Source organism: Neofelis nebulosa, chromosome 11 (genome assembly GCF_028018385.1).
Source record: "Neofelis nebulosa isolate mNeoNeb1 chromosome 11, mNeoNeb1.pri, whole genome shotgun sequence".
Classification (NCBI taxonomy): Eukaryota; Metazoa; Chordata; class Mammalia; order Carnivora; family Felidae; genus Neofelis; species Neofelis nebulosa.
The window spans coordinates 56,870,567-56,885,310 of NC_080792.1; the positions used below are offsets into that span (position 1 = coordinate 56,870,567).

A 14,744-nucleotide genomic window follows, 5' to 3' on the forward strand; every position below is an offset into this window, starting at 1 on the left:
TGGGGCACTTGGGTGGCTCAGTAAGTTATGTGTCAGACTTCCGCTCAGGTCATGATCTCATGGTTCACAAGCTCAAGCCTCACGTTGGGCTCTATGTGGACGGCTCAGAGCCTGGAGCAGGCTCTGCTTCCTGATTTGGTGTCTCCCTCTCTCTCTGCCCCTCTTCTCTCTCTCTTACTCTCTCTCTCTCTCACTCTCGCTCTCACTCTCTCTCAAGAATAAACGTTTAAACATTTTTTAATCATTTAAAATACAGATTTCCAATCTGAGGGTTTTGGGTGTTTTGCTTGTTTGTTTGTTTTAATATTAGCTACCCCTTTAAGCCATATAAGACTACTCCCTACTGTTTCCACTGCACTGAGGGGATTTTTCTCCCTTCCCACTGCCCTTGTTCTTACAGAGCTTCCTATGATAGGGGCATCTGGGTGGCTCAGTCAGCTGAGCGTTGGACTTCCATTCAGGTCGAAGACCTTCAATCTCATTGTTGGTGAGGTAGGGCCCCACATCGGGCTGGGCTCGCTGCTGTCAGCACACAGCCTGCTTCAGATAGCTGCCCCCTCTCTCTCTGCCCCTCCCCCACTCAGGCTCCCTCTCCCAAAAATGAATAAACATCTTAAAAAAAAAAAAAAAAAAAAAAAGGAAGAACTTTCTATGGTAGACAAGTATCTATGCCCAGTTTTCAAAGGTGAGAAAATAGAAATCAAGAGTGCTTTGTGAGTTTTCTTCTATCTGCCTATTTCACTCAGGCCCCTTACCTGCCTGGCCCCTTTACATACATCCAAATTGGTGACCCTGGATTTAGGCCTTAACTCCATTTGCCAAAGAGTGCCAACTCAGTGTACACATGTCATATAACACAACCACATCGAGTTGTCTCCCTAAAAATAGCCTATATCCAGCAGGTCCTTCAGGGGAAAAATGATCAAAGCAAAGTTACCAAGTCTGCTTCTCACCAGTCGTTCCCATCTACTGAAGTTCACCCAGTTTCTCATGCATGGCCAGACCTAGAAAACCAAAGGCAAAAGCAGAACATCTGCTCGACTATGAACTGGGCCTTGCACTGGCATCAGTGTTAACCTGGATCCATTTATACAGGCCTGGAATCATGTCTATCATCTGCTCCTTGGTTTTTATTTAGAAACAAATTTCATCAATAATGACCAAAAGCAATTTTTTAAATCCTGTCACTCAAGGAAGTCTCATCTCCAACTCTGGTGTACTCACAAGAGAAGGAACCATGAAGGTAAGCAATGGCTTACAGTCATAGGACCAAAGAACTTTGAAGGCCTGGCAGAGTCTCCCAGTGCTAGGATCAGTGTTGGGACACCGTGGCATAAGGAAACTGAGTAGTAAATGGTCCATGTGGTACATCCAGTAATTTTAGACCTCCTCATTCATGACTGAAAATGCTACCACCAAGGCAGCTTGACAGCAGGCTCTGAGATTACACGTATTTGGGTGCATGTGCCCATTTGCAGACAGACTGGATATTCAAGTTCAGGAGGTACATTGGGTCTGGTGTGAGGTGTGAGCCAGGCAGAATACAAAAATCCTACAGCCAAAGAAGAGGGAAAGACCACATCTGCTAAACTTCAAAACCCTGTGCCCAGCACAGTGCTGGATAAATAACACATATCACAGTGACGTTGAGTTATCTCCCTAAATATATTTTATATCCAATAGGTCTTTCACTGGAAAAATGGTTAAGGAAAAGTTACCAAGTCTTCGTCCCACCAGTTGTCCCCAGTTTCTCATGCTAAAGATCAGGGGAAAACACTGGATTCCTTTCCCCTATCCTTTAATCTATCAGCAATTTTATAAGATTCTACCATCAAAATACTCCCCAAATCCTTCCATTTCTACTCATCTCCACCCCTACCTCCCTGGTCCAAGCAGCAGGACTCCCACCTAGACGCCTGCAGTGGTGTCCTAATTGGTCTTGCCACCCGCACAATGTTCTGTAGAAGGCAGCCAGAGTGGTCTCAGGGGCCATAAAGCAGGCCATGTCACACCCTGTTCAGACTCTCCAAAGCCTTCCCATGGCAAGAAAAATAGAATGTATGATCCTCAGTATGGCCCCTACGGGCAGGGATCATGCTCTGGCACCTACAACTGTACCAGCTGCTCTCCCGGGTCGAGGGAGGGGGTGGTGGGAGTGGGGGGCTTCACATGTGTGCTTACCTCTGCCTAAACTTCTTTTTGTCCTGCTCCCTACCCAGCTTGCAGCAGCTACTTATCCTCAGAGAGGACTTTTATGACCCACAAACCCATATAAGGCACTCCTGTTGATCTTCCTCATAGTACACTTGAAAGTTTGTCCTTCTACATTTATTTGGAGTCTGTTTCATATCTGTTCCCTCACTTGACTATCGGCTCCAAGAAGGCAGGTGTTATGTCTGTAGTAGCCATCCCCATACACAGAGAAGGCAACTGACACCAAGTGGATACCCAGAAAAAATGCCTTGCACCCATTTGGGCTCCTTCATTCATCTCTCCCTCAAAAGGACAGGGAGTAGGGCAACAATGATTTAATCTAAAAGGCTGTCATAATCCTAAAAGCTAGCATAATAGCTTACACACCCAAAGCACAGTGCATAAAAAGTGTTGTGCTGTCCATCTGTCCCTCTAGTTAAATATGGTCTCTCTAGCTAGTCACGGTGACAAAGAAAGATGCGTGCACTTCTGCTCCATTGCCCACATCCCACACCTGATACTTTCCAAACAATTAATCAATTATTAATTGTGGCAGCGACCACACTTTCATCATTTAAGATCCACCTTCAGAAAGGATGCATAAACATTCTCCACAATGTCTAGCTTCATTAAGAGAACACTCTTCACATGAGCTGAAATCGATACAAAATGAAGAAAGTTTCAGCAGGTGACGCTGAGCTCTACTGCAATGACATCTTCCCCGAAAGGCACACACAGAGCAGGGGAGCAGAGCAGTGACAACTGATGGAATCAGAGTAAATGTTTCATTTTTCCACTGCTACTGTGTAAAGTTTGTTGTATTTGCAAAATTAAACAGGGATAGATTCTTCTCAGGCACTACTCTAAGAGAAAAAAAAAGTAATGCAAAATGTTTAAACAAAAGATAATATTACGTGTGTCAATGAAGATTTTCATTTTTCCCGAGTATGTTCTAATTCATTGTTTTTGCTTTATTTTGCTGAAGTACAAGATAGTATCTCTATTTACACTACTTACTGTAAGAGTGTGTGAACAGTCCATTGGGGGTTTTTTAATGAATCTAAATAGTTTTCTTCACTTGGAGGTATGTGCCTATAATAAACTATGCTCAAAATATGCTTACCAATACTGTAAGATGGAAATGCTTTGGAAACAAGGAAAGACTATTCATATTAAAGGGGACATCTACATCCCTGAAACGGACAGCAAATGCTACCAACAGCTCACGCTGAAGCCTTACCACTGAGATCACCTGGTGCCAGCCAAGTTCAACCACACCTTCTCAGTTGGGGTTTTTCATCTGCAACTGATGAGACTTAACTCAGAGTTTCCTGCAGAACCTCCTCCACTGGCATCCCTATTACTGTTGACGCCTGGTTTTCCTCCCCCTTCTGACCACTTCTTTGTTTCTCTCACTGACACTGTCACTGGGTGCAGCCCACAGTCCTGGACCTGCTCTCTCACCTCTGTGCTGATTTATTCACCCTGTCTCTTTTACTGTCACAGCCATTCCTGGCCCAACATCACAGTTGCTCTCTCCAAACTCACCGCCACTTCAGTGTCTCTTTCAATTGTGTACTTTATAAACTGATCTTATCTGCTCCACCACCACCACCACCCCCCCCCCCGACTCCTCAACCACCTACCTGGCTCTCCTGCTAATTTCCCCATTTTAACAGCAGCATTCCTTCTGAATTAAAATACTTGATGGAAACAATGAACACTTATCTGTAATTTTCAAACTCTCCTTCAGCTCTAGAGAAGAAGTAAAGACGTGTGAAGGAATGGAGTGGGAGCAGAGAGGCTGGGGCTCCTTTTGCTTCCTTGGTCAGACTGGGTGGCCTAGTGCTTCCCATACAGCCTTACCGCCCAGTGGCTTCAGGACTCCCCCTCCTTCAAGGTAAGAACTCCAGAGCTTTCCATCTGCAAATCTCCCTTCATAATCAGAATGATCCTCCTGACTGCTGCTTTTATCACCCCATGCCTCTGCTCAGCAGCTGCCTGCTCACACAGGGATGCACTTAACCACTTGTCAAGTACCATCCCAGGCCGCAAAGGGTTATTATCATTTAAGTTAAAAAGCTGTGACTACAGGGGCGCCTGGGTGGCTCAGTCAGTTAAGCGTCCAACTTCAACTCAGGTCACGATCTCGCGGTCCGTGAGTTCGAGCCCCGCGTCGGGCTCTGGGCTGATGGCTCAGAGCCTGGAGCCTGCTTCTGATTCTGTGTCTCCCTCTCTCTCTGCCCCTCCCCCGTTCATGCTCTGTCTCTGTCTCAAAAATAAATAAACATTAAAAAAAAATTTTTTTAAAAAGCTATGACTACAGTCCAAAAATATTCCAAATAAAAAGAGATCTAAGGACCTGTTCATACCCTTACTGAACACATGTTACTTAAAAGGCAGACACTAAATTGTGGAAAATATATAAAACTTTTTTGATGACCCTCATTAATGGCAATCATAGTTAATAACACTATATTTATTGTATATTTGAAAGTTGCTAAGATAATAGATCTTAAAAGTTCTCATCACAAGAAAAAAATGTGTAACTATGTGTGGTGATGGATGTTAACTCGAATTAATTGTGATAATTATTTCACAATATATCCATAAATCATCATGCTGTACACCTGAAACTAATATGTTAATTATATCTCAATTTTTAAAAATAAACAGGAAATGGTAAAATCTAAAGCCTGGACCATCAAAAAAAAATACCTGTTTTTACATATGCATTTATAGGTGAACTAGGGAACGTGGAAGCCAAAGGAAGGAAGTCTGGTGTGAAAATCAGGGATGCCTTCCCAGGAGAAGAATTACACTTGATCATGAAGAATAAATGGTTTCTAGTTTGGGACGGTAGGAGCTGATGGGAAGAGCATGTACAAACACAATTCCCAATGTGGGCACTGCAAATAATCTTTCTTAGTCCTAAACAAATCATAATCATTCCTTTTGAGGAGTGAAACCCCCTTCTCCCTCTTAGGCCCCCAATCTCTTCTTCCTTCACCCTGTCAATCTATGGAAGATCCACACACCTCAAGACTCAGCCCAAGACCCAACTCTGTGTTCTTTTCTGATCACTACAGATCCCAAAGACCCTCTCCTTGCCAGACTCCCTGACCACTATCTGTTTCAGACTGATGGCATTTGATTATACATTGTTTTAGTCTCAAATCCTCATGTTCCTATCACATTATTTTGTTTACAAACATTTGGTTTGCATGTTTTACCTACCCAACGCACTAAAAGCTCAAGCTTTTGGTGGTTTGTCATACAAATGTATGAACATACATAGTAAATGGCTTATTGTACAAATGACAATTGAAATTTTTATGATGAATTAGAAGTGTAATTTAAGATACAAATCACACAGTATCGCAATGAAACATATAGGTAGGTGGTAGCACTCACCTAAGATTCTTGTGATCAACTTAAAACCACACATCTCCTTAAGGTAAAAAGTAAAAGACATTTCCTTAGTTTTCTTTCATCTGTCTTCACCAGATCAGCGTCTCACCAATTCCTTTATTAGAAAACAGATTGAGAGCTCATAGTAGAGGTAAACCAATACTGCCCCGCAAAGCGCTGAATAAAGAATTCCACAGTCAAGAGCTACAGGAGATACAAACTCATCAATGTACCTTACAATATGAGAGCATAATCAATAGCATTTGTAAGCTCATCTCTCCTACTTAACAATCACACTCCATGTGAATATAGCAGAATCCGATCCACTTGGATGTTAGAGAAATCTCTCCTCTTTCAAACTCTTTCTCCTGATTCTAGGATACCATGAAAAGACATTTTTAGCATCTTGTGAAGAGCTAAATGCATTCAAAGTCTATATTATCAAGCATCAAGAACAAATTCCACCTGTTTCCCATTCTAACATTTTTGAGTAAAGGGTACTGGAAAACACCAGGAGACCTCACTACCCTTATTTCAGGAAAGGAGTGAAACTGGAGGCTGCCCCCACGCCTTCTAGAACAGCTCCAACAGTTCAACAGGGATCCCTCCAACAGGGATCCAAGAGACGGTGCCACTTTGGGCGTGGAGACCAAATAACCCTTAGTGTGAGTCTCCTGGGCATAGAACCGCCCCAGCAGGGCAGGTCACGGTGACCAGACTGAACTCCATGGGGCTTTCACATGCGGGAGTCTTAACTATGACAATGACCAGACCTTCCTTTTATTTAGTTTTCACCTCCAGGCAGGGACAGATTAAGAATGACCCTCTAAGTGGATAAAGGCATATACAAAATAAAGTACATCATATGGACTTTAATCAAAGACTGCAGGATTTAAAAGGCAGGCGACAAAAGCCACCAGAATTCTCCCACCTTGGGGAAAGGCTTCCACCAATCCCGCAGGTAACTGCGGCGCTGGCCCAGGTGTCCCCAGGTCCGCTTGCCTCGCCCTCGGCCCATCTCCGCGAAGAAAGCCCGGGAGGCTTGGGCAGCGCTCCCCGGGGCGCAGTTCTGGGCTTGTGGCTGGAGCTAGTTAAACCGCCACAGATTGGCGAGGCGTCCCCCAGCGCGCACTTCCTCCGCTCCGGCCCCGGGGCTGGGCAGAACTTGGGAGAGCACGACCAGGGAGGAAAAGGGGCTGGAGTGAGGAAGCGCCCGAGGGTGTCTCGGCCGCAGCCTTGTACCGCCACACACGACAGCTGTCGGCGGAGAAGGGGGGAGACCGGGGACGCCCGCCCCGAGAAAACAAAAGCCAAACGCCCACCGCCGGGCGCCCGGTGGCCTGAGGCCGGCTTGGGACCGCCTGGAATCCCGCCCCGGCCCTCGTCCCGCGGGCCGAGGCTGAACCGGCGCCTCCCCGCCCAGGTGGCCGCGCCGACACCCCCGGCCCAGGTGGCCGCGGCGGCCGGGAGCGGGACGGTACGGGGCCACGCCACGCCCGTCCGAAGTGGGTGACAAGTGGGGCAGCGCCTCGCGCGGGGAGCCCGGCGCGCGCCCGGCGGCGAAAGAGAAAGAGAAAGAGCCGGCGCCGGGAGGAGGCGACTCCTAACCGCCACCGCCCCCTGGCCCGGCCCGGCCTCGCCGCGGGCGACGCGCACGCCCCTCAGTCGGGCGCGGGGCCCGGGGCCAACCCCGGCGGCGGTGGCGGCCGTGGGCGCTCACGCGGTCCCCCGACCACACGGCTCGGGCTGCCGCGTCGTCCTTACCCCGAGCAGAGCCGGGCCGCCCGCAACGCCGACTCGGCGACAGGCCGGCGGGGCGCGAGCCGGAGCGGCGAAGCTCGGCCGGCCCAGGCTGCGGCGCCGCTGGCCCCGCGGTGCCCGGCGGGAGGGGCGCGAGGGTGCACGCGCGGGGTGGGGGCGCGGGAGCCTCCCCTGCCGGCCCCGCGCGCATGCTCCCGCCGCACCTGCCTCGCTCCGGGTTCCGCTCCCCGGGGAGCGGAGTGGACGCGGGGCGGCCGCTCGGGCTTTCACGTGGGAGGGAGGTGGCTGCGGCTGTATCTTTGAGTGCGTCTTTCCCCTTATATGCTCCCCGGCAAGGAGTCCCCCAAATCTTGGCTACTTCCTTCCTGACCCCTACCCACTCGTGCAGTGGTGTCCCGGGGCGCTCATCCCTGCTTCATCCCAGCTCTTCGGATTCACCTTCCAAATGTTCTCAGGCCTCTGGATTCCTCTCTGTTCTGCTGCTCCTTCGGATTTTGCAACCTCCTCTCAGATGCCCCTTTCCCGCTCTCGACTTCCCTACACACCGGTCTGCGGATACCATTTCAAAATAAAAGAATACTCTTTCTGAGCGGCTAGAACAAATGATTACTGACCCTGTTCTAGCTGCTTGAGATTGAGTAGGAAACAGGAGCAAAGGAGTTCCTGCCCTCAGGAAACTTACAGTCTTACAGGTTAGTGTTAGGCTTTCACAAAGCATCGTTGCAGGTTTGGAGAGAAACTTATTAAATCTTTTATGTTGGTTTATGTTTAAAAGTAGCTGGTAATCGAAGACTGTATTTTGTGACTTTTAGATGTAATTTTCTTTCATGGAGGTGTCTTGTGTAAAAATTCTAGTATGCAAATAATAGCTGTCAGGTACAAAACAAATATTAGCTTGCTTCCAGCAAGAAATTCAGTGATTTAACATGATTAAGAATAATAACTTCTAAATGATCTTTTTGGTTTGTTGTTGACTACCGTAAACCAACAACTAAAACTTTCATTTTTCAAGTGAGACTGGTCCGTTGGTACAAACACCATTTAGCGTTTTTACTGAAGAGAGAAATAGAAAACCCTTTGCTAATGCAGTTTTTCAATTAGGAACCATGATCACAGAAATTTATAAGTACACATACACACACGGCTGTGTTCTATGCTCTAATCAATTAAGAAAAACATTTCTGGCAAAGAAAACGAAAAGGAAGCAGAAGGTATCAGTATAGAAGAGAACATTTAAAACAGATCTAATGAAGTGGTATACTTTTTTCATCCATTTAACATGTTTATGCTAAAGACTTTATAGAGTTGTGTATTTCTGTGACAACAGGCACACTTCGGGATGCTGTCTTGCCACACTTGCTCACCTGACTGCATGAAATTAGAGTAGGACCCAGTGGTTGGATGAGAAGTTCCCCTCCCTGCTACTTAGGTGAGCATAGATGTGCTTTATGTGTCCTTTTAGCAAAGGACAAGTGTCTCGATTACTGCAATGTAACCCTAGTCTTTCCCAGTGGTGTTTATCATTAAAGACTCTAAGTCTTAATGACGGAAACATCAAAATGTTCCCAGCACAAAGAAGAGTTAACAGCAGTCTGGTTCCACCTTCCCCTTAGAAAAATCAATATTAAATACTATACAAAATAAAAGAAAGCTGGATTGAAATCCAAAAGAATGAATTTACATCACCTTGTCTTCGCTTTTTGGGGAAAACGATTATTGTAACATGCTTATTGAATATACATGGCTTGCATTGATGAAAACCAAAACACTGTTTTCATGGGCAAGGTTTAAATAAGGAAAAGAATGCACCAATAAAACAGGTGACACAGGCAGAGAACCTCATCCTGGGTTACTTAAGTGTAAATCTGTGGGTGCATAGTGCTGACAACAACATATGATTATATTCAAAGAAGCTGACATCTGTTTTAAATGATACAGTTATTCAAATTATATGGAAATATAAGCAGTGTAAGCACTGGTACACTTATTACAGAATTTTTGAAAAGCTGTTGTAGTAAATCCCTTTTATTTGAACAGCTGCAGATTAAAATGAAATAGCCACATTGTTGGGTATTGCAGTGTTACCAATGGTCGTTGTGAACAATGGGGTTTAGAAATCTGATGGTTACAGCATTTTGTATTTATAATTCAGTTGAATCTAACAAACTCTAAGTGGCAAAGTTAATGTTGGCCAGACAGGTAAGGATGGCTTATTATTAGATAGGCATCGCTGGGTAGAATGGTCAACACAGAAGAACCCCTTTCGGCACATCTTCAAAGCATAACAGAGTCATGGAAGTTCTATAATGTCTGTCTGTCTCCTGTGGGTGGAAATGAAACCCTCTCATTTGCTGAGATAGTGATCGGCTTTATTCAAGGAATACTCCATTTTTAAATTTGCTAAAATTATTTACTTTTTTCTAATTGGGTGGTTTTATTTTTCTATGTTGTATATATGTTGTTTTTATATGTATAAATGTTATTTTTAAGTAGAATTAGATTACATTGCTTTATTATTTGATCAGTAGCAGGATTGCCCATTGATACAGACATGTTCTTAGACTTCATGATTGTTTCCTAGCATATACTTAGGACTGTTTGTGAGTTAAACACAGCGTAAATTCCTTTATACACTTCAGTGTAATTGAAGAGAGGTTATCTAAACAGCGTTTTAATCTTATTCCACAAGTAAATTGTCCATTGCAGCTAAAATAATTTCACTGGTCACCATTTATCATCAATAATTATTACCCTCATGTTTATTTTCATGTCAGTGCCACTGTTAATAATTTTATTTATACCACGCTATATTTTCTCTGTTACCGTGATATTTTCTTAAGTAGACTGTCCAATATTAAACTTTATTAATGAGTTCAGATATAAATAATTACATAGAGTTATATGTAAGTGTAAATACTGGTTCAGAGAGAAGTGTAAATAACATTGAAGAATTAAAACTAACTTAAAAAATTTTTTAATGTTTATTTATTTTTGAGAGAGAGAGAGAGAGAGAATGCAAGTGGGGAAGGGACAGAGAGAGGGAGACACAGAATCCGAAGCAGGCTCCAGGCTCTGAGCTGTCAACACAGAGCCGGATGCAGGGCTCAAACACACGAGACGTGAGATCATGACCTGAGCCGAAGTCAGCTGCTTAACCAACTGAGCCACCCAAGCGCCCCAAAACTAACTTTAAATGATGCCAAAAAGCTTCATAAATAAGATAATATGCACATTATACTATTTTTAATTTATGACTTCATCAAAAATAGATTTATTTTTATATGTGTACTATTTATTTTTATACTTGTACTTTTTTTGATGGAACAAAGCTATCATAAAATAGCATAAAAACACTGTTTCCAGGTATATTCCAACTTATACCTGGAATTTTTAAAAATCCAACTTATACAAAATATCCCAAAGCAACAGAATATACTTTCTTCTCGAGTGCACATGGAACATTCTCCAAGATAGATCATATACTGGGTCACAAAACAGCCTTTCATAAGTTTACTAGAATTGAAATTTCTGATGATGTTTAAAGTCTGTATAAACTGACTGAATGAGATAAGGATCCTTATATCAATAGATAAACTTTAATTCCCACTACAACCATACTGAATGAACTAATAGGATTTGGACAAAGGCATGAAAACTGCAGAAGGAAAGCCAGCAATGCCTTTAATCTCATTTTCAAAGATATTGATGACGCAACATACCTTCTCCAAGGTGAGAGATCTGGAAAAAGAAAAATGGAAAATTCAGAGTAGGCAATTCATACTTTCTTGAGTAGATATATGCCCCCAAAACTGTAGCTAAACATACATTCTCTAAGAAATAACAGGTGTTATAAGACGTAGAACACATGCTAGGTGTCAGGAAAAATGGTTGTTATTCCTACCTCTGCCATTGATCCATCATGGAAGAAGCCAGCTGGCTATACAGGATGTGTCTCGTGGCATAGGACTTACTTTCGAAACCACCAAGTTCAGGGTCTAGGTCTAGTTCTTAGTATTTAAGGCCCAGAAACCTGAGTCTGTTAATGCTCCCAGAAGTGATCAGGCTAAGGGAACCAGCTAAAAACAAGAATATCACTTATGCTGATGGATATAAATGCCAATAAGATGGATATTTGGAGATCAGCACATTCCCGCCACTGTAGTCTACAAAGGAAGGCAAGCTATGCTAAAATATTGCCCAGTGGCCACGAAATCAGAACAAGGAGAGCTGGTGCTTCTTAATGGGTAGTGTCAGCAAATGACAAGTGTGTAATACAGCCATTCTCATAAAGGAAGGTCTTCAGCCAAGATGTTCAAAGGCTATGTCAGCTGGTTATGATGTTTTTCATTGAGGTCCAGTTTCTAATCCTTGGGATATTCCCTGGTCACCTTAACTGGATTTGAGTGCTTTAAAAAAACTCCATCAGCAATATATTTACAAATCATCTTCTGTGGGGGCTGCTTCTGCAGAATAATACGCTCATTTATTTTTTTTTCTTGAAGCCCTTTCAAAGGATGGATTTTTCTTAACTTTTTCTTAACCCAAAAGTAACTACAATCCCTTCCATACTATCTGCCTAAATGAAAATGTGTTTGAGTTATTTCCATTTTATATTTAATTTCTGTATTTTGTTAAACCTATAGCCAAAATTAAAAGGTCAGATTTTTTTTTTTGTTTAAGGCGTTATCTTAACGATTAATATTCCATTAAAAAGCATAGAGTCCACTTTTTCTGGACTCAATACGCATGTGTTCTCTTACATTATAATAGTTCCAACACAAATTCTTACAGAATTCATTTCCAGTTTTACAAATGTGAATTGACCTAAAACTACTAACGTGACATTTGCTTGAAAAAGTAAAAAGGCTTTGTCCATTCTCATAGGAAAAGAAGTTGCATGTTTCTTTAGACTTTTAGTTACCAAGTGTACAGTGAATACCTTGAACTTAAATATTGTGAATTTGTTTCTGGATTGAAGACAGTTGATTACTCTATATTACTGAGCTATTAATAGTACCCTGAAAATAAGATTATCTGTTTATATAAAGCCCTGAATGGAACAAAGCTCACCAACTTAGTCTAGTTGAGCCAACAACATAAAATATAAGAGTAAGAAAGTTGTTCCTAAGTAATTTTAAGCCTTCTATTTTAGTACTAAACTCCTCACCTATTCATGACCTCCTTGAAAAACCCCTCACTGACCTTCAGATACTTCTCTACTCCATCTAAAACCATGTCTGTGTAAGTATGGTAGATTAGTTAAATTGATGCCCTGAATTACAGATGGCCCATGACTTTGGTTTGATTTAGGATTTTTTTGACTCTACAATGGTGCAAAAGTGATACTCATCCATTATAAACTGTACTTCAAATTTGAAATTTTGATCTTTCCCCAGGCTGGTGATTTACTGGAAAATCCTCTCTAGTGATATGCTGGACAGCAGCTACAGCTCCCAGACAGCTGTGCCATCACAAGAGTAAACAACCCATACACTGACAACCATTCTGTTCCCATACAGCCATTGTTTTTGTTTTTAGTACAGTATTCAATAAATTACATGAGATATTCGATACTTGATTATAAAGGAGGCTTTGTGTTAGATGATTCTGCTCAACGGTAGACCAATGTAAGTGTTCTGAGCACATGTAAGGTAGGCTAGGCTGAGCTGTGATGTGTGGTAGGTGAGGTGTATTAAATTCATTTTTAACTTATAATATTTTCAACTTAGGATGGGACTTGATAAACCCCTTTACCAATACCCCCTTACAATGTAACTTTGTATTTGTTTCCATCATAAGGTGGGGACAATTTCCCATTGCTGGAACCAGGGATGCCCTGTGACTTACTTTGCTCGGTAGAATATGATGAAGTGACAATATGCCAGTCCCAAGCTTAGACCTCAAAGGCTTTGTGTGCTCTTGTTTCCGTCTTGCTTCTATGTGATCACCCTGAGAATTAAGCGCTCCTGCTGGAGAACGGGACAGAGCCCAAATGTTCCATTCAAAGCCCTAGATCCGTGGAAGAGCATGTAATGCCCAGCCAACCCATCACCTGACCATAGAAGCCTGAAGAAGTGATTCCAGCAAGGCCAGCTGAGCCAGGATCAGCAGAACCGTGCATCCAACCTATACACTCATGAGAAATGAGAAATGAGTCTCCAAGTGTTGGACTGTTCCTTTATGCAACAATAGCCATGTGATACAAAAGGTTTATTTATTACAGCATTAATGCAATTTTTTTCTCGTGGAGTAAACTCAGTACCTACCTAAGTGTTCTGTTCCCCTAAAACTTGGAAGTTGTATAAGTCAGCCTTGCTGATTACAGGGACGAAGTCAGAGGGTACAAATGCAGCTGTTTATGGTTTGCATGAATGTGGGTCAGTATATAGAATTCTTACTCTCCATTAAAGTTCTTCCTAGTGCAGCCATTCTGTCCTCCTTATTAATTCCCCCACCCCCCGCCCCAGTTTACACAAAGGCTCAAGTGTTTCATCCTGAGGGACAGCAACAGAAGACTTCATTTGACTTTGTTTCCCTCACAGGCAGCCCTACCTCCCTCTCCTCTTAGTTACCAAAGTCCTTGAAAAATCTATCTATGATTTATACTTTAACTGCTGCAGGTCTGGTGTTTGCTCCAGTGCTCTACTGAAACAGTTATCTCAAAGGTCATCAATGGCCCTAGAATTGTCCAAATTCATTTTACCATCTGGTCATTTACCTGCTGGACTCCTCTGTTCCTTGGAGGACACCGAGCCTGCTCACCTTCAAGTCCCATCCTTTAGCCATGGTCAGGGATAAAATCCCTTTGAGGTCACTTAGAAAAAAAGCAGATTTACCAGGCAGAAGCAGAGGTATTCCCAGAATCAAAGTTTGGAAGCACAGCCTGACGATCTCTCTAGGCACTGGGACCTGCCAATCCAGGCACTATGGCCTCTCAAGCCATTTCTGCTCTCTGGATATGCAGCGTCTTTCTCTGTCTCAGCAGATACACGCAGCCACCCCAGGACCAACTTCATATCATTTCCAGTTCAAGCACCTCATAGACTGATCTGCTTTGCTGGATTCTAGTTCCTCATTCCTGGAAGAGAAAGATAAATTGGCCCAGCTTGATTCATGTGTTCAATCTTAACCTATACTTGGTCAGGGACACCTATTCAAAATGTTACAGATGCCCACAACTGACATACGTATTGTACAGATGAACAGATAACCCCAAATGTTGTCCCCTCAAAAACTTCAAAAACCCAGGGGCGCCTGGGTGGCGCAGTCGGTTAAGCGTCCGACTTCAGCCAGGTCACGATCTCGCGGTCCGTGAGTTCGAGCCCCGCGTCCGGCTCTGGGCTGACGGCTCGGAGCCTGGAGCCTGTTTCCGATTCTGT

The 14,744-nt window shown here is 43.5% G+C and overlaps 1 protein-coding gene and 1 long non-coding RNA gene across 4 annotated transcripts in view; one reads left to right on the forward strand and one right to left on the reverse strand.

Moving 5' to 3' along the window:
- The window catches only part of L3MBTL4 (L3MBTL histone methyl-lysine binding protein 4), a 450,611-nt gene extending 443,129 nt beyond the window's left edge, over positions 1 to 7,482 (reverse strand). For 2 of the 3 annotated variants that reach the window (XM_058692661.1, XM_058692662.1), the window contains exon 1: positions 7,369 to 7,480. The gene's annotated coding sequence lies outside the window, so the exon portion shown is untranslated. Of the gene's footprint in view, positions 1 to 7,368 lie in introns of all 3 variants that reach the window. The other variant, XM_058692660.1, reaches the window with a different exon arrangement.
- Positions 7,483 to 7,622: 140 nt separating this feature from the next.
- Positions 7,623 to 13,572, forward strand: LOC131490367 (uncharacterized). The gene is made up of 3 exons (XR_009251059.1): positions 7,623 to 8,057; positions 8,693 to 8,794; positions 12,762 to 13,572. It is a non-coding gene; the product is annotated as an uncharacterized LOC131490367 (long non-coding RNA).
- The last annotated feature ends 1,172 nt before the right edge of the window (positions 13,573 to 14,744 follow it).